Source organism: Strix aluco, chromosome 5 (assembly GCF_031877795.1).
Source record: "Strix aluco isolate bStrAlu1 chromosome 5, bStrAlu1.hap1, whole genome shotgun sequence".
NCBI classification, from domain to species: Eukaryota; Metazoa; Chordata; class Aves; order Strigiformes; family Strigidae; genus Strix; species Strix aluco.
This window is the reverse complement of record NC_133935.1, coordinates 55409044-55428403: the sequence shown is the minus strand read 5'-3', so window position 1 is coordinate 55428403 and position 19360 is coordinate 55409044.

Genomic DNA, 19360 nt, shown 5'->3' with positions numbered 1-19360 from the left:
ACTGATTTGATGCATCTGGGACAAACACAGTTTGAACACAGTCAAATCGAGCATTTATGTTTGCTTGGATTTCATAGGTGAGGCCAAAGAAAGAAGAAAGTGACAGAGTGGGCCTTTTGGGCTGAATTTTGCCCTTATTTATCTCATCTTCATAGTGCTCAATTATTTCAAAAAAATCTGGCATTCCTCTTTCAAAGGGAAGTCAACAAGCAAGCCATGGCACTTCAGGAGCCATCCAGAGCCATTTTACAGTTGCAGAGAAGTTATGGAAAAGGATAGGGGCAAGAACTGACCAAACACAAGAATTATCTGTGTGGGTAACATGTTCTAGATTCCTGGAAAAATTGGATGTGCAACTAAGGTTGTGTACAGGCAGACCTCACTAATGTAAACAGCACTTGCTCAGGAGATCTGTACAGGTGTCACTGCTGTCAGCAGCACTTCAGGAATCAGACTTCCACAGTGAAAGTGCTTTTGGCTGCTCCTTGGCAAGAACCCTGTAAAGCCAATGCCACCCACCTAGTGTGTAGAGATCAGCAACGAAGGCAAAATACACGTATGGCCATTAAAAAATGTCTGTGAGTGGGTTCCCACCCAGAATCTTCTGTGCAAGCACATCTCAGGAAAAGCTGGAGAACTGGATTTGTCATGCTAGCAGGTGACACAGTAAACTTCTATGAGACTGGAGCATCACATTAGATAGAAAACTGACCTCTCTCATTTTAATACACACATGGGGAAACGATGAAATGTTGATGCTGTGAAACTGTTTCACAGCTCTTAGCTTTCTGTCTTTACAGTTATAAAATTTCACAATGTAACTAAATTCCTGAGGAGGTCATGATGCAGAAATAAAAGCCCCTTAAACTGAAGTAGACAAGAACTAAGGCAAGGCAGCCACTGAAACCGAATCTTACTTCTTAAAGTATTTGGTACTAAAAAAAAAATAATCAGGGGCTGACTTTGATTTATGCTATACTATTTTATGTATGTATGACTTCTTTGTTTACGTATTCAGGTTTTTTTCCCAAGAAAAATCAGCATCAAAGTCATGCCTGGAGGACATGTATAAAATTTAAAACCAAGGCAGACAAGAATAAACAAAATCCATGTGTATCTGTGTCAGTCACTCACAGGATGCTCAGGACATTTATATTTTCTTAGAAGCAGAGTGGGATTTATCCAAAAAGTGGCTAAAGAATATTGCCCTTTATAGAGCATGTAGCAAATGGGTATACTCCAGTCCTTCCTGGCATGAGGTTGGCCGTTCTTGGGAACCTCAGCCCTTACCTCTGAGGCATTCCTCTGAAAATGCTCCTGGGGGAGAAGAAACAACAGCTACTTTGAGTCCATTTCTGGCTGGAGTCAGTGTGCTGATCCATTCTGGCACTTCTGGAGGCAAGGCAGCCTTTGGAAGCCCTCGCTGCAATGGGGCCCTGCCGCTGGCAAGGAGGAGCCCAAGGCCTGGCACTCCTCCAAGCTGGGTTATTCAAAATCAGTGCTGTTGCTTTTCTCCAGGTAGTGCTTTCACATGAGACAGGAGGTGGGGGTGGGGGGGGAGATAATTTCATGCCTGTGTCTTTGGAGCAAAATATCACCTTAATATAGATCTTCCCAAAACCGTTAGCAAAATGCTGAGAGTGCAATAGTCCAATAAGGTTATTTGCACAGATTGAAGTCTCTAGATTGGACATGTAGAATTTATTTTGGATGACTGTATGAAAAGTTTACTGACAAAAAGTCTTTTGTATCTGTACATAATGGCTTTCAACCTGCATTTATTTTGCTTTTTAGTCTTGAAACATTTAACTGTCTTTGGGAGTAATTATTCTTAAGTAAGTAATAAATAATCTGCAACACATTGACCAAGAAATTAGTGCTGGTTTGTAGGGAAACTCTTGAAGAGCTCCTGCAGTTACAAAGAAGAGGTCATATTGCCCTAAAAGAGGGGTAGCAAACAGGTATGGCTGGTAAATTTGCCATGTGAAAGCATGCTCAGTCACTCTTCAAATACAGTTCAGAAAGTTACTGTTCTGTCATTGTCAGGCTTAATTCTGCACTTCCCTAGGTCAGTTTTATGACACTGTAAGTGCACTGAATTAATAGTGGCACAGTGGTGGTACTTCAGCATGGCATCAGAGTAAAGGAGTGGAGAGTCACAGGGATTTAAGACCAGTTTTACCAGATTAGACCAAAGGTCCATCCATAACAGGGTCCCATCTGTGATAGCTTCCAGTGGCAGATTCTTAGAGAAAAGGTAGACAAACCCAGCAGCTCTATAGTGACATTTTTTCTTAGTACATTGCCATCTTCCAGTAGCCAACTAGCTGGTACTTTCCCAAGAAGACATGGCAGTCTTGTATAAACAGCTCTTGAGACTTTTTACTTCCATGGATGTATTTCATCACTTTTGGCACCTATATAGTTTCAAGCATCCAAAATCAGGACTATAAAGTTTTACGCCATCCACTTTGAAGCTTCACTGTTAATGGGAGAATGATAATTTCTGTCTTGTGAAAAGAATGTAAGGATATAATACATAGGAAAGTGACAAAATATCTCAAAACTCAGCATTATATATAAAACTCCAAGTTATTTCCTAAAACAACTTTCTTGAACTAGAGATGCCTCTTGTCTTTTTTTGCCAGTAAAAGAAAGTACTAACCTGTAACTTCTAATGCTTCTAAATTTAAGTGAGATGTGACAAAGCAGATCTGGGCATACTGATGATATATATGACATTGGGAGGTGGGACAGTAGGTCATTGGATCCCTTCTTGCAGGCCCCAAAGTGTTGGCAACTCCTACATCTGCCAACAACAAATGCTTCAAGACACATTCAGTTCTGGGAATTCACATGGTTTCTTAAGGTCTCCAATGAGGTAGACACACTTCTGGACACTTGTAGCTGGAATTCCTAGCCTATTCACATGGAAAAAGTGGAGGCCCTGCAGACATCACCCTGGAAGGTGCTAAACCAGGTGCATAAGGCCCAAGACTCTAAGTGCCCTAGAGCCCTCCAATCTTGCTCCCACCATCCACATGGACATGTCTCAGAGGCTGGCAGCTACACCAATGGAAAGCGGAAGATATTCAGCTGATGGGCTTCACATACATACTGTCCAACAAAGCTGGTTGCTGATTCCTCTGAAGCAAAAGCAACAGCTGGATCCCCAGCCTAGGGGTTACCCGCAACATAGTCATAAACTGTATTTCAGATAACTCTCTGTGGAACATTGCAAGTTTTATAGACACTTAGGATCTATCAACTTTATGACTTCCAGCTGAAAGTTTTATCTGGAGGATATCTTTCTCCCCAGACATCTTCCTGTTTGTTACTTGATATTAGATAATTGATAACCAAATAAGGATGGACAGGATCCTAAGACTGCATATCAACCTATAATAAGCACACTACTGTGATGGCAAGTGCAGAAAGAGGCACAGACAAAAGAGTGTGAGGAAAGCAGACAATGAGAATACAATGTAGATTTCCAAAGTAGATAATCATAAATCATTCAGTTTAATCAGATGTCTGCAAGAAGAAACACTTGGATAGCTGACTTGGATATGAGTGTCTGCAAAGATGCTTTGTATCGTGACTAACAGCAATGCATATCAAATACTACTTCTGCTATACAAGTGCATGCTTGCTTGCTCTGGAAAGGTAACTAAAAGCACCAAACATGTTTTCCCTATGACCTAAACTGGACAAGGGAACATCACAAGACTGATGCGTTTTTACGCGCTTTTTTCCTCCTCCCAATGTAAAGGGAAGACAAACCTCATCAGCTCAAGGAAGCAAACTGCATATTGGATGTAGTATCAAGAGAAAAAATCTTGCATCACATGCAAAGAACAGAAGCGGTTCTGTATTAGTGTTAAATCTAGTTCTTGGATAAGGGGCTGTATTCCACCTTCACCTACAAAGCCCGAGAAACAAGTAACACTTGTCTGAACATAAAGCAAGCTGTTGTGAAATGTGGAAATGAGAAGGGAGAAGACTCTAGTGCTCTTTGAGCTTTCCTTAGATATGCAGCTAAACAGATTTCAAGGTTTAATGTCTCAATTTGCACCACTGTTGAAATAATATTAAAATAGGCAAATTAAGAAAAAAACAAGGCTGGAGAAAAATACTATGACAAAATATTGGTAATGAGGGAATGAGAAATGAAGAATCTGTGCAGACCTCTTCCAGCAGAACACCCCTACAAAAGCAAATTCATGCTTCCCCGGCCAAAAGAGGTCAGTGGAATAGGTAGAAGGAAGTATGCCTAAGTTTCCTAAAAGTTATGCCATGCTGTCAGAGATGGAGAACCCCAAGAGCTCTGTCAGGTCATGCCTGATAGAAGAGGAAAAGAATGAGAGCAGTCAAGACTGGGTCAGGGTTATTATACATGTTGTAACCGATACTATAGTGGCTTCTTAAAGAAAAAACATTACTTTTTCCCGCAATTGTGAGAAACTAGAAGACAAAATATGTGTAGCCAGTTGTATAACGATGGCTCTTACAGAAAACTAGTTCTGGTTATAAATAAAAAAATCCTGAAAATATGATAATCCTATAAATGAATGATCAGTGTGGTTGGACAGTTTAACTCCCTTGACAAATACAACTTAACCTATCAACATTTTTAGTTCCCATTTCTGTAATCTTCACAGAAGTTCAGATTCACAGAGTCTAAATTCCACATATTTTTTACTGGCTGGTTTTTAGCCTTCAAAGCTGCTTGGATAAGTAGGAAGAAGAGCTTATGTGGGATGGTAGGCTATGTGAATCTGGAGCTCATACTTTTTTTAGTCCAAAAACTCAGTGAACATCTTGGAATTTTTGGCCTAATATAGTGTTAAAATATGAAAGTGATGCTTCAGGCTTTGCCTACGTTTACTTTATTGACTGATTAGAAATTGAACTAATAAAAAAAAGAATAAATATTATTGACACAGTACAGCACAATATTATCAATACATTTATGCCAGTTAAACTACTTGAAAACCTGTCACATGTCCACCAAAATCAGCTGCCACACTGCATCTTGGCTGCTTAAATTACAGTCCTTGACACAACAAATATTTGTGGAAGGTATCAGAAGAGTTTTTGATTTATTTAATATGTGGGCTTCAGGCTACACTTGTGTTTGATGAGTGGACCTGACAACAGGGACTGGGTCTTTCCAAGCCTGAGGCTGGTCAGAGCTGGGCTGTGGAAAGTCTCTAGGCATGAGCCCCCAGGCCTGAGCCCATAGCAGAGGAGAATGAGTGGCAGCATCCCTGGAGAGTTGGACTCCTGAAAAATGTCAGCCTTCTGTGTGCCACAAGGAGGTCCTACAGTCCATGTTGCTTGTTTTCAGTGTGAGTAGTACAAAAGAAATTATTTGGGCCTTGACTTACTCTAACCTTGCTTCAAAGAGTCAGGATGCTGGCTTTCCTGTCTGGCCTGCTCAGAGAGGTGGGACTTTCATGAGACAGGTCAGGCCCTCTCAGACCTCTGTTTCCTGCACTGAACCAAAGCCTTGGTTTCTGTGATGAGAATTTGCAGGCTTCAGGATAGGTTGTATTAGTACATTTGCAGAATTGGCAGTTCATAACCATACAGTACACTGGGGTCTTGTTTTATTTTTCCGAAGTGTTTCATTTTTTCACGCTTGAAGATAATTATGTAACACATAAGATAGTTATATGATAGTGTTTAAGATACAAGGTATAAGATAGGTATATACATGTCAGTAGGTACATTTGAGAACAGAATTTGTTCACAGTGTTTTTAAGAGAACGCTATGGAGAGCAAGAAACCTTTTTTTTTTTTTTTTTAATTTTACCTCTGTGCACTTGCTTAAGGATTTTACTGATTTTTTTTAGAATGTATTTTAAAGTATGCACTGTATGAGGTTTTATCTGGTCTAAGTGAACTGCATTTTTGGTTTGTTATCTTTCACTGTCTTTGGGATGGTTTTTCTTTTGGCTTGTATCCATAGAAATACCTTCAGACAAAAACTATACATAATTTGCTATTTTTTTGTTGTCATGTGGTTCTGCACGATCACTGGGGGAACATTTTATTCCTGGTCACTCTCTAAAGGAGATGCATGGCTGTTAAACTCCACATCCTCTTCCAGCCCCATCAGGAAGACATGGTGTTGTTTTCCCTAGCACTAACAAGCCCTGCCTCCCACTGCTAACACTGATTCGTCTGGAAGAGAAGAGAGGGCGCTCCCTGTGATAACCTGGTGTTAGACCCTCTGTTCAACAGCTGTACTAAATGAACCTGTACTTGATTACGTATTAAAACCCATCAATCTTGCACAGGGTTTCCAAACCCTCCACAACCTCCTCAGCAGGCATAATGGCAATCACCGTGTTTAAAGGTCATGGTTAGGAGCTTAATTTAAAGCTCTTATAATAATGCAATTTAATTCTGGAAAATGCCATAGTATTGCTCTCTGAGGACTCCTGTCAGACAGAAGAGACTTACCACTTGCACACAGCTTTGATTTATTTATTCCTTTGAATAACATCTATGCAGTTATCTTTTTAACTTACTAATGTTTCCACTTACTAGGTGGTAGGCAGACTTTCATAGCAGCAGTAAATTTCAAATTAAGAACATCAGTTACATTTTAATTTCTACTATGGAAAAAAATTGGGTATTTTAAGCAAAAGTGGATAGTGCACATGCTGTGTAGCTAAAAAATTAAAGCAGTGTGACTATCACAGGGTTTTGTCTTGCTTTAAAAAAGACTTTCACTTCAAATGAAACATAAACCCTGCACTGGGTTTGTGTGGAAGGGTTTTGGTGTGGGGGGAACTACAGGGGTGGCTTCTATGAGGAGCTGCTCGGAGCTTCCCCCATGTCTGACAGAGCCAATGCCAGCTGGCTTCAAGATGGACTCACTGCTGGCCAAGACCGAGCCCATCAGCAACAGTGGTAGCACCTCTGGGATAATGTATTTAAGAAGGGGGAAAAGTTGCTGCACAGCAGCAATTGCAGCCAGAAGAGAGGAGTGAGACTGTGAGAGAAATAACTGTGCAGACACCAAGGTCAGTGAAGAAGGAGGGGGAGTTTGTGCTCCAGGTGCTGGAGCAGAGATTCCCCTGCAGCCCGTGGTGCAGCCCATGGTGAGGCAGCTGTGCCCTGCAGCCCATGGAGGCCCATGGTGGAGCAGATCTCCACCTGCAGCCCATGGAGGACCCCACGCCAGAGCAGGTGAATGCCCAAGGGAGGCTGTGACCCCTGTGGGAAGCCCCTGCTGGAGCAGGCTCCTGGCAGGACCTGTGGCCCCATGGAGAGAGTAGCCCACGCTGGAGCAGGTTTGCTGACAGGACTTGTGACCCTGTGGGGGACCCACGCTGGGGCAGTCTGTGCCTGAAGGACTGCACCCTGTGGGAGGGACCCACACTGGAACAGGGAAAGACTGTGAAGAGTCCTCCCCCTGATGAGGAAGGAGCAGCAGAGACAAGGTGTGATGAACTGACCACAACCCCCATTCTCCGTCCCCCTGTGCTGCTGGGGTGGGGAGGAGGTAGAGAAAATTGGAAGTAAAGTTGAGCCCAGGAAGAAGGGAGGGGTGGGGGGGAGGTGTTTTAAGATTTGGTTTTATTTCTCATTATCCTACTCTGATTTGATTGGTAATAAATTAAACTGATTTCCCTAAATCGAGTCTGTTTTGCCTGTGATGGTAATTGGTGAGTGATCTCCTGTCCTTATCTTGACCCATGAGCCTTTTGTTATACTTTTTTGCCGTGTCTAGCTGAGGAGGGGGAGTGATAGAGTGGCTTTGCTGGGCACCTGGCATCCAGCCAGTGTCAACCCACCACAAACCCATAATAAATAGATTTGCAACATGTGGTTTATTTTGATAGCAGTCGCATCAGCTAAATAAAGCTGAAGAGGTAGTTTAGTGGTGTAAGCACCATGTCTGAAACACCTAGACTCTCTGGAACCGCTGGCTTAAATCTCAGCAGGGCTGACTCAGCCCTTCAGCTCCTTCAGGCAGACACTAAGTTTCATGTGTCTACAATGCAGAGAGGTGAGACTTTATGAACAAGGCCCTGGCTCCTATGCACAAAACTTGCATCATTTATGTTCTTAGTGCTACTGATGTTAATTGCTTTTCTCCTTATGGGTACAAAGCTTCCTCAGTGCTGGAGGCTGCAGGGCTCTGCTCTATAGCTGTCTGCAGGTTGGCAGGGAGGTATGCAGCCAGCTTCAATCATCCTGAGATACCTGTGAGACTGGAAACTCTGGACAACAGAAAACAAAGTTGATTGTTGACACAAAGTTACCCTTCATAAGATCCGCTTATTAACTGGTGCACGGTGCTGTGCATCCTCGGTGGGGTGTTGAGCTCCCAGAACCAGGGGAGTGTGGGGCCAATGCTGCAGAGCTGTCTTGGTGCCCTGACATGCTTCTTGCCCATCCAGGGAAGGTCTCCTTCTCCCACAGCAGTCACAGACCTGAGCTGGCTATGTGCATCCAAGCAGAGCTGAAAGTAGGGTAAGAAACTACTGGGAAACACTGGACACAGCAAAGCCCAGTGCATGTGGTTAATCAGAGCTACTAGGCTTGTCTGTGAGATGCTAACAGATATCTCTGGCCCATTTTATCCTTTATCTTAAACCAGAACAGCTGTCCACAGCTGATGGAAAACTCACTGTACAACACTCAGACACAAATTTCTTAGAGCATTTAGGGAAAGCTAGAAGAGCTTGGTGCATGTCAGGGACATATGTGATTTTATCATATAGAGGGCTTGAATTTCTTCACAAAGAACTTATCTTTCCTACCTCTCTATTGCATGACATGGAAAAGGGAAGAAAAACATCAATAAATACATTCACAGCTAATTAATCACACTGAGGAACATAGGGTATAAAAATGCTGAATTTCTAAAAAGATTATTCTAACTCTGATGTGACATGCCATTAAATCTATTTTCATTGCATTAATATACTCTGGAGCAAGAGCCATGTGGCTTTTCATGGGACCAGAAACCTGTCCATTGCAACAGAGCAAAGTGGCAAGTTACAGCACAGCATAGGGAAGAAACAAAATAAGCAGCTCTGGCACAGAGTTGCCAGGCCATCCCCACAGCTTCAGCAGACAGTCTTATCTGAAAGTAGATCATTGCATAAAATTCAGAATAACCAAATTGCTCTGGAGGGACTTTGAGGACTGTGCTGGGCCTGATTCAGTGCCCTACCATGACTCTGTTGTCCTACTGTGTCCTATAGTGTTCTATTGGCTTAAAACCAGTGTAACTGTGCAGAGTCAGATCCCATCTTATGCTCATCAAAAAGTGAATACTGTTAAAGATACCCTTATTTTACTGTGATAGAATATACATGGACAATTCAACTATTTCCTTTGTCATCATACAGTATTTAGAGTGTGACCCAAAGTCCAGTGAAACCTGCATGTCTTCCCATTGACTCGATGGACTTTGGATCACACCCCTAAAGTGTAGAAAAGTGCATGAATAATAACAGAGAACCAAGCACATCAAAAACTATCTTTTAAGTAAATATGTGTTCCCATTTAAATCCCTGAACTCAAATTACAGGGTTTTTAAAGAGCAGTTTTCTTAAAAGCCAAGAACAAAGTATTTATATTAGCTACACTGAAATGAAAAGGGAAACTAGGAGAAGAAAGCTACACTATTCATCTGCTATTTAAAATCAAAATGACTGTTATTTTAAAAGCTAATATCTGCCTTAAATGTTCCATCTGATTTAAGCAAAAGTAAAAATACTGCATCTTTCAGCATTAAAAAGACATCTTTAAATAAAAGATGTAATAATCATAACACAAAAAATAAGAAGGAAAAGGAGATCTCTAGCTGTACTCAGATGAGAAGGTGTGGTACAGAGAATAGGAAATCATTTGGTTCTCACTGATTATAGCTCTTTGTATCAAAATACTTGAGGCTGAAATTAGTGCGATCCACAAGAGCAGGTGTTTTGAATTTTAATCTAAGATATAATTAGAGTCTGTAAAAAACACTATGCGATGCAGTAATTGAAAGGGCTAATCATGGGATGCTTTATTTTTAAAAATATTTAAAAATAGATCTACAAGCCATAAAAAAATCATATTCCACAAATCTTTGACTACATATAAAACTGAAATCCATTACAACTTTGTTTTGAAAGACTTAAACAATTCAATTGTATCTTTAAAACTGATATGTAATTATCAAGTTATCTTGCATTTCATGTTGTTTATATAAACATTGTTAAAACCTCTAATGCTTGCACAATCACTCTGTGGGAGTAATTGTCAAGACCAAATAGGTTTAAATGCCACCTGGATTAAAGGATTATATATAGACTGAGCTGAAAGTTTTCCTTTTACTGTTGCTTATTGTTAGCAAATTATATTTCTTTGGACTTCAGGTAACCAATCTCTTATTCTAGTGTTTATAGCACAAGGATGCCAAATTCAGCATAAAGGAGACCAGTACGCAGTCCTATGGCTTTGCCTGTCACTGTTTTATAGTCAAGGTTGATAATCAAAGGAACTGCTGCTGGTTAAAAAGTCATTTGATGCCTCCCATCTTCTTAGCTATTACATCTGATTTTGAGCTAAAATGGCAATGCAATCAAGCAAGACAGGAATGAATCAATTAGATAGTGATCAGTGAAAAGAGTGAGTGCTTAACTTTTTAGTACGCCAACTGAGACAGCCTTAAAGGATTTGCATGGAACTGATCATGCTAGTCCTCCAAATTTCTGTGAGCTGGTGCAGTGCAATTCAAATTAAGCCAGCTGAAATAAGGCATCTGCAAGGACTAGTTGCTAAAAATTTCTGGCTGATATAACTGTGATGCACTGTTTCTCTTTACCCCGGAAGCCAAGAAAATTAATGTGGAGCACAATTCTCTGTGGGCCCAGCACTGTTTTGGATTGTATACCATAGCACTCATATTGATGCTACTTTCTCCTGCTTGAAGAGGCCTAAATAAGAATGAGGGCCCACTGTCAACTAGTAAGGAGCAAAATCCATATCTGATAATATATCTCTATTATTAAAATATTATTAGTGTTATGAATATTAGCAAACCAAAATACTTCAGAAAGTCTGTCTTTTCTGTAATCATGTTTGTTAAAGTCAGATATTAGCAATGAAGTTTGTAATATATTAAACAGTTATCTCCCAGACAGTCTGAATGCCAGAGAAATGTGTATTTTATTGGTGCAGTGAAATGTTTCACTTTACCTGCAGTTCAGGTGACAACTTGCCTTCAGGTCTTCAGGACTGAGATAATGCCAGCGTTCCTCAGATCCACTGCCAGTACGTATCGTGGTGGAGTGGGGTCGGAAGGCCCATGGGCCTGATAATTAACGCAATGTCAATCCTGCTGTGGGGTCTCTGCCAGCAACTTTACAATGGAACCAGACGGCTCAATCTCTGTGAGACTTTCCCTGCACTGGAGCATGCTGGAAAGGTTTCTTCCCTGTTCAAAGAGAAAAACCTTTCATTCTGAAGGTGTTTTGAACTCATTCGAAAGTGCAGATGTTGTTTATATGCTGTGTTACAGGGGAAAATATTTCTTTTTTCGTGTTTTCTAAACTTATTATTGAGGGAAAAAAAAAAAACTGGGCAAGGTTCAAGTTTGCTAAGTGCCAAATCCTTCAAACTTTGTAATTTAAATCATCATCCCACATACGTATTGGAAAGCCAGATGCTTTGTATCCTTTTTATCTCCTGTTCTGTCAGGCACAAAGATTTCTATGTGTCAGAGAAAGTAAGCGCTGCTTCTCAGCATGGCATTGCAGAGAGAGAGGCAAAGAGAGATGTTTTCATTAGGTTCCCATTCCCTTGTTCTCACAGCATTTTCATTTTTGAGCTTCGAGCAAAACTCGTAATAGGAATGCTTTCTATTTTTAGTCTTGAAAGCTTGTTTCTGCTATCACAGTTAGTAGTTACCCATGAGAAGTGTGTTAAATGAAATCTCAGTTACTTCAATAGACTTCTTATCCTGATTAATTGCTGAGTGAAGTAGATTTCACTCAGATACTTGTGTGTGTGTATACTCCATGGCATTTTCTTCTGCTTTCATAGTATCCTGTCAATACTAGTCACTGACTGACTCAGACTCGAGGCATCTGCTGCAGTTGTAAGCTTCCAGACCTCCATTTTCATAACCTTAAAGTTTAACATTGACCAAACAGGACAATATCAAAAAATGGCTTAATATTGATATAAAATTATATCTAGTTGATTGGAATGACCTGCTGAATCTTAATTTTCAAAAGATAAATGCTAACAAGTACAAGATAAAAAATCAAAGTTTATTACAGTTTTTAATTACATGAAGACATCTACCTTCTGCACAGAAGCTATGCTTCAAAGGAGCAACACAGAACAGACAGTGCTTAATGAATGAGTTTCCAGCCTTGCATTTAAGCATCATGATTCCATGAAGAGGTCTGTCCCTTTGCATTATCCAAGCTCTGGTCTGAGTACTAAATTGCTGATTTCCTCAGAGTCTTTTCTAATGCTTATAAAATAATACCTGAGAGATTCATAAGCAATCTTTAATCTCTACCTGTGAATTGTGTTGGCGTTATTTGCTCCATTTTATAGATGCAATGTTTAAATGTAATATTTTCAAAAGTTCCAAATAATTTTGGGTGCTGAACAGAAAATCTCTGGTTTTTTGGAGCACATGTCTGTTCAAGGCAGAGCTCCTAGTGACTACGGTGGCAGCTGCAGTCTGAGAATAATTCTGGTTAGAAGGCACCATCTGATCCACCCCCCTGCTCAAGGCAGGGCCAATTTTGAAGTTATACCCAACTTTGAAATCAGATCAAGTCTTTCAGGATCATTTCTAGTCAAATCTGGAGTATCTCCAAGGATGGAGATTTCAAAACCACATGAGTACTTAATACTTCTGCAGATCAGGACCTGGAAACCCAAAAGCACTGAAAGCACCCAGATAAAGTGATTCTGCAAGTCACTGCCACAGAGGGAGTATGGATAACACTGAAAAGACAATCTTCTGTGTCTTTCTGAGTGCTGAAAATCATGGTGGTCTTGTGATGGTAGGTGATGTGTGGTGAAGTCCCCTTCTGGCTCATTTTTTTATGCCACCAACATTACAGAAGGTCAGTATCATAAGCAGAAGACTGCACATATTTACATTTAGACCAGTGCCCTGAAGGAAACGAGTCTCTTCCAACACTTAAGGGCTCTTAGCAAGCATCTGGTGTCTTTGAACACTTGTAGGCTGTACAGCCTTATATTTATCCCCTGCAATGGAGAATATGAGCTGTCTTTGGGTGACCAAGGACAATCGACCTGCTGCCATCTAACAGCAGGCTGCAGTCCTGAACTCTTTCATGAGCCCTCCTTCCTGCACGAGCGATGCCATCCCACCTGAAGGACACTGCTGGAGAATATTTTAAGAGTTACCATGGTCTCGAAGTAAGTCATGACCTTGTACAGATAGGTTCCCTACATTTCTTTGTGTGTTCATGGGTTCTGGCTGGCACTGGGGAGGAAGAGAGGAGAGAGCTGGGGAAGAAGGGGAAGGGCAGTACAGACTATGATAAGCTAACTCACAAGTGTCTGCATGTTTTCCAAGTTTGCTTAATTGCAATGTATGAATGAACAGGCAGTATTTTAAGTAATTTGCCCTTTTTTTTCCTGTGGTCAATATATGGAAAAGAAAATGTGCCAGCCATGGCTGCATGAAGTGGCTGGGGAGCTGTATGATGGCTGTGAAGCATGCCCTTGGACCAGTTTCTCAGGAATTGTCTTCTCTGAGAGAGGACCTGGCTGCATCCCACCACAGAGCGCTTGAGCACAAGGCTGCATGGTGGAGCAGTATGCTCCAGCGAGGGGGCTTTGAGTGCACAGCCTCTCATGGTGATAATACTCCAGCCACAGGACAGTGCTGCAGTTTCTCTTTCTATCTGTGATGCCCCAGGCTGGGTGCTGCTGGTTTTGCCAGGGCAGGCAGGAGGCCAGGTGCAGTGCTTGAGGTCCCAGCAGGAGGGAGATCATTAAGATTGCTGTATTCAGGGATGCAAATTTTGCAGGTCCAGGACATCAGTGGAAAGTTGACAGGGCCGCCTGTGTACCCTCCCCTGGCAAAAAACTCCAGCTCTGGGGACCTCCTAGGGTGGTTTGCAAAAAGGAGGATGTAGGAGCACTGGCTGTGCTGACCTGTGTTGTGGTGGCTCCTCAGGTTCCAGGACACTTCCAGGGCCTCATGCGAGTGGGTGACAGCCAGGGTGAAACTGCACCAGCAGCTGTCACACCCCCAGCACTGGAGGCATCTCGTGGCAGCCCTGTGTCTGCTTCTGCACTACCATGAGGTTGGATTTCCACTGCTGAATTCAATAGGAGCTTGGGATACACAAGGAGTGGAAAACACCAACATCAACCAACCTAAGGATAGCCTAAGCAAAGAATGGCAAAGAATTAAAAAGTCAGGTGCCATCAATTCATCGAAGAGATATGTATAAACTAACAGCTCAACAAAGGTTTTGATTTTTTCTTATTTTTAATATAACATTTCAAAAAAATCCCAAACCTTGAGCTTTCTGTTGGAGAAAAGCAGACCTAATACAGAAGGGTGTGCTACAGGCAGCAGTCCAAGAGCACGCAAGAGATTTGTAAAAGTAATGCTTCAGGAAGCTTGGTCCAAAAATATGTTCCAGCAAATGATTGCACTGAAATTAATCACAAAGGAAAGCTACAGGAGCCAGCTAGCACTTTAACTCTAGCATAAACTGGCATTGCTTTTTTGGAATGACTAGAGCTGTGCTGATTTATACCAGCTGATGATCTGGTCCACAAACGTTTTCTTATTCCAACTTTAATTATTTCCCAGAGTATAAGGGTGTCTATGTCTATCTCTGTTCATTTAAGATTTCCAGATGCTAGTCTGGAAGTATGCTTACAGCAAGCATTAAACTGGTCAGTTTGGATGGAGTACAGGCTTCCTGACATCCTCATTGGATACTTTTATTTCAACATACAAATGTGCTGGTTGATTATGAAAATCTCTTTTTCTTTTTTTTTTTCTTCATTTTTGGTATTGAAATTCTCGGTGAACATAAATGAAAATGGCCTGTTCTCACAATCCACAAGGGCAGGCTATGTTAATGGTAGTTACATGTGTACATGTATTTGTGCATGAGGGTGGCTCCTTATATTTAGATTTGCAGTCCTAAGGAAAAAATAGCTCCCTGTTTATGGGCTACCAAAACCTTTGATTTCAAACAATTTAAAGTGGCATTTCTCAAGTCCTGTCTTTATGAATACGCCCTCTGAGTCTTTTTCACTGCACCTGTACAAACAGCAACAAAGAGAAAACGTGTAAGTGTGAAAAGAGCCTTCAGCTTCTCCCACCTACTTAATGAAACTTCCTTGCTTCTTTTTTACAAGCAAATGAAAGGCAATAAATTATGTGAGATGCTTTTTCAATGGCAGCAGGAGTGATAGGAGTGTCCTCATTTGATGCTCTAGGGGATAAGACTTATATATGGTGCCATAAAAAGTCTTTCTGGATGTGAAAGCTGACAGAGAATGAGGCAGTTCAGCAAGCTCTGTAGTTTAAACCAAAGTGTGCTGTGCTTGTCATGTGTCTGATCTGGTTTGTCATGACAAAGAGTCTGCTTAAATTTGTATAGCTCAGCTCATTTCAGCAGAGCAACAGAGATCTATACCAACTCAGATTCTGGATAGAAATCTCTGCATTTCCATTAGAGTTAGAAATATCAGTAAGAATTGTGCTACTGTTGGAGTCTTTTAATATCCCAGATAACTGACAGTCTTTTTCACCAAATAAGCTTTAAACCAGATATAGATCATTCAATTAGATGCAGTTTGGATTAATACTTTGGACATGGGAGAAGAACTGGTTGTACCAGATCAGGAGACCATGACTTGATTAATTTTAAATTAAATGTAAAGATAAAAATGGGTAGTTCCAGCTGAAAGTGAAACTACCATTTTTGGTTTCAAAAATGCGGTTCGTTGAACTGGGAAACTCATGGAATTGAGTGTAAAAGAGAGATGGAGTGTCTGTATGACAAAGGTAAAACATTTCTCTGGGGCCTCTACTGAAATCAAGGGAAGGGATCTAGATCTAGCTGGATGATTACCCAGCTCAAAAATAACCTATTCAGAATGAGTAAATATTCTATGAAGAATGGAAAAAGAGAGTAATCTTCAGCTAATATGATTAAGTCTTAGAGGTCAGGAAGCTTATGGATAACATAAGAATTACCAAAAGACAAACTAAGTTGGATTTTTCAAATACAGCTAAATAAAATAGACATTATTTTAGCCACACAAACAAAAAGATGATTTATAGTCCCTGCACAGCGAGGATGGTGAAGTTAAGGATAATACAAATATGGCCCCAAGATGAATAATTTGGCTCAGTTTTCAACAGGGATGATGATGTTAAACAAGGCTGTGTTACTAATGGAATATGAGAATGGAAATGGAATTAACCACATCTAAGGTGGACGCCAAACTCTAAAGAGATTAATGTGACTGAGTCAGCTTGCAGTGGAGGCACATCCTAAAAGAACTATGAAAGGTCTGGTTTAAGAAACTGCAAGTTTGCTAACAAAGATTTTGAATGTGTTTATCAGAGATGATAGCTCTTCCTTGAAAAACCAAGCATTGGATCTAACTTAAGTAAAAAAGAGGAAAAGTCTGGGCAACCACAGGTCTGACTTCAAGAATATGTGAAATTTCAAAATACACATTGGAGAAAAAACAGATAAGGACATGAAAATGGAAATGAAATGTCACTCACTTTAGCAAGAGTAGATGATGTCTGAATAACCTGACAAATTATTTTTATTACTAAGAGAATGAGATGTAACTCAGTTACCAGGAAAGTTTTTGACACGGTGCTGCTTAGGAAATTACTTATTAAGCTGGATAAAATTTGGATTAGCAGAAGAATTGTGAGGTGGAAAAAAATGAAAGATCATGTTGAAAGGAGAAATATCAAACTGAAAGGAAGTTACTAGTGGAGTTCTTCCAAGATGTGTCTAGGGACTGATCCTATTTAACATTTTTAACAACTTTGGCAGAAAAAGTAGTACTGTGCTCATGAAATTTTCTGATAATGCAATATGTAGTGTGAATGTGGAGGAGGACAGTATACAGGAAGAATTGGATAAGCTTCAGGACTGGAATAATAGAAATGGGATGAATTTGAATAACCCAAAAGGTGAGGTCAGGCACTTTAGGACTCATAATTTTTCCCCAAGGAGGAAGCTTTGAAAAAAGACCTGGGAATGGACTAATTGATAACCAGATGACACAATATGTCATGTGTCTGTGAAGGATAAAAATGTGGTCCTCAAATGTATCAGGTGGGGAACCTCCAGCAAAGATAAGTACCAGTGCCATTTTGTGACACAGATTACTTCAACTGGAAACAAGGAGGTTTTGAACCAGAGGAGCCATACATTTCTGTAACAGCCATCCATCAGCCCAATCATGCTGTTAAGAGAGAACCTTATCAGTTTATGGAAACTGGTACAGTGAGGCATCTGGGGGAAACTGGAGGCAGCAGTCCGGGACAGCTCTTCTGGATCTGACTTTTACAGCTCACACAGAGCTCAGACACTCAGCTTGATGGAATCACCCAAAGGCTAGCTTGAGCTTGAATTCTACTTTTGATGAAAGTGTAAGCCCAAATTTGTAAGAAACATCAGTAGTTGTTAATCACTTGACTAGCTCAATCTACAAGTACATATTTGTCTCTGCAGAGGCAAATGATCCCAGTTAATAATGTATCCCCTATCATCACCTATAACAAATCCTGTTAGTGACTCTTGATTTTCAGGCAACTTCAACAGTGCATCTGGCTGCAGTTAGTAAATGTTATTAAACCATATTTTTTCTTTTTATAGGTAATTTTCACCAGATATCCCCAAAAACATGCTGAAGAGGTTCTATGGAATCCTAATCCCTATGATTTTCATGTAGTAGTATCAACATATGAGACATATTTTCAGTAGCTGGGCTTTACAACTGTTTACCACCTTTTTTGCTCTGTGCAGGGACCTCTGCAGCTCTGACCCACAGAAGGCCAACAGGGAAGGTCTGTGCCCTGTCAGCTACCCCAGGGGCTTGGGAGAGTCTTGTTTGCTAGAATTTTGATTTCTGCTAAACTGATCCTCTGCAGTTCATAAGACAAAAGATCTCTCATTTGATAAGTACTCTCTATTTAGCTGTGATGAAGGGCTCAGATGAAGGTTTCTGCTGCGCTCTGCTTAGTGTATGTAGTACTGCTCCATGAACCTATTAACTTATTATTTAGACACTGGATGGGCACATTTCCAGTAGATGACTGGATGTTCACATTTTTTATTTGCTAAAGATTTCTTTGACCTTGGTGAAAACCGAAAGAGAGGAAATAGCATTCAAGGAGGCAGAACTTAAAATGAAAAACACATGAAACAGGAACTCCCTGAGGAACGGAGGAATGGAGCACTGGCCGAACTTGGGGGTGTTTGCTGTTCGGCAGCCTTGCCAGGACATATGCAGAGCAATATTTGAACTTTAAATTCCCCATGTGCAAAGGAAAAGAAAAAAACCCAAACAAACGAAAAAGTTTAATAATGGAGGTTGCATCCCTGAGATGTAAACCTTTTCTTCTTTTAATAACAAGTAAAAAAGTGCGGGTTATTTGGTGAATTCAGTAATGGAAGGTGGGTCCACATATGTCTTTCATTTTAAGATACCAAATGAAATCACAATTGATTTCTATGGTCACCTTATTTTTTATAAGACTGAGAGGCTACTTAGTGAAAAGCATGTATTTATGACTAATTTAAAGTATAGAAGTTTTGTTACAGTGGCCCACACCTGTCACAGCCATTGATTTATACATGTACTGACTCGCCATGTTTGCCTATGGGTATCTTAAAATCACAGACCTGGTACACATAGACTCCACAACTACAATACCAAAAAATATCATCAGAAAAATTAGAATTTTCTACATACAACAGTCCAAAAAACTTTAAAGTGCAGGAGCTTTCAGCCTGAGCTCACATTGCATTTTTGTACAGGCAGGTACAAAATCTACCTTCTGTGGAATATAAAGCTTATTTAATAATAGAAAAAAAAAGCGCCATATTTTGCTGACTGCAATAGTGAATATGGTTCTGACTTGCTGCTAACACAGACTCATTCTTCTGAGGATCAAAACAATTTCAAGTCAAGAAAGAAAGGTGATGGAAAAACTTTAAAAAAATCTCTGACAGAGCACCCGGAACATGGCTCATCAGGTTGCAGCAGTATAACAGTGACAGGGCACTCTGGATCAGCCATCTGCCACTGACTCATGACCCACAAAGCACTGTCTGCAGAAGAC